Raw genomic sequence first — 971 nt, forward strand, 5'->3', positions numbered from 1 at the left:
GGAGGTGGGGAGAGGGGGGTGCTCACTAAGAAGAGCATTTGTTACATTTGTAATGTTCGGGTTGTTTCTGGTCAGAGTGAAGTTAGGACGGTGTCTGCCCTCGTTCACTCTGATTGGTGCATCAAGAGATGCGGGAATTCTGGGTCTCATCCTCCTTCACTCTGTTTCGGGGGCTCTTTAAAAGTCCCGTGTATTTTCTTTGGCTCAATAATTCGGATGGTCGCGTTAAAAGCGCCTTGGATCTGATTGGCGCATTCTGTGGCACAGGCAACCTGGTGGGGGGGGGGGATCTTTGGTGGCAGAGGTGTATTTCAAAGGCTTATTCTCTGGTCAGTCATTGTGATGGGTATTTTAGGGGTACAATAACGACCCTAAGCACCCTTCATAGTGATATTCTATAGTTGTGGTTGTGATGGGCATATTCTGGGCACTGGGACCCTGCTCTGTATATTCTGTGCCAGGCTCCGGGCAATGGGAAGAAAGAGGCGGAGGCGCTCACCAGTCTGAGGGGGTCAGGGGGTGAATGAGTCCCGTGAACCCGACAACAACTCCTCCGAGCACAACAGCTCCAGGGTGTGTTCACTGGAATCACAACAGTCACATAAGTGTTTCATAGGAGGCCGAAATAGCTCAGTTGGGAGAGCGTTAGACTGAAGATCTAAAGGTCCCTGGTTCGATCCCGGGTTTCGGCAGATCAATTTTGTTGACTCAAACATCAACCATTACAAGTTTAGAAACTTGGCGAAGAAAACGTTGAATTAACAACAGTAACCTTTTTATTCTTCTGTCCGTCCTTCCTCCTCAATTTTTATTATTTAGGTTTAAAGCATTTTTATTGAAACAAAAGGAACATGGGGAAGGGGAGTAGGAGGTTAAGGTTACATACAATACAGTGAAAAGAAAACGAAGCGTGTGTCAGCAGTTCTGGTCAAAAGGGAGGTCGGTGGTCCAGGAGGGGAAGACATCATTTG

The 971-nt window shown here is 47.5% G+C and overlaps 1 non-coding gene across 1 annotated transcript; it reads left to right on the plus strand.

The window, feature by feature from the left end:
* Nucleotides 1–619: 619 nt before the first annotated feature.
* TRNAF-GAA (transfer RNA phenylalanine (anticodon GAA)) lies at nt 620–692 on the plus strand. Its single transcript has one exon. It is a non-coding gene; the product is annotated as a tRNA-Phe (tRNA).
* The last annotated feature ends 279 nt before the right edge of the window (nt 693–971 follow it).

The sequence above is a fragment of the Lissotriton vulgaris genome, chromosome 1_1 (assembly GCF_964263255.1).
Source record: "Lissotriton vulgaris chromosome 1_1, aLisVul1.2, whole genome shotgun sequence".
NCBI classification, from domain to species: Eukaryota; Metazoa; Chordata; class Amphibia; order Caudata; family Salamandridae; genus Lissotriton; species Lissotriton vulgaris.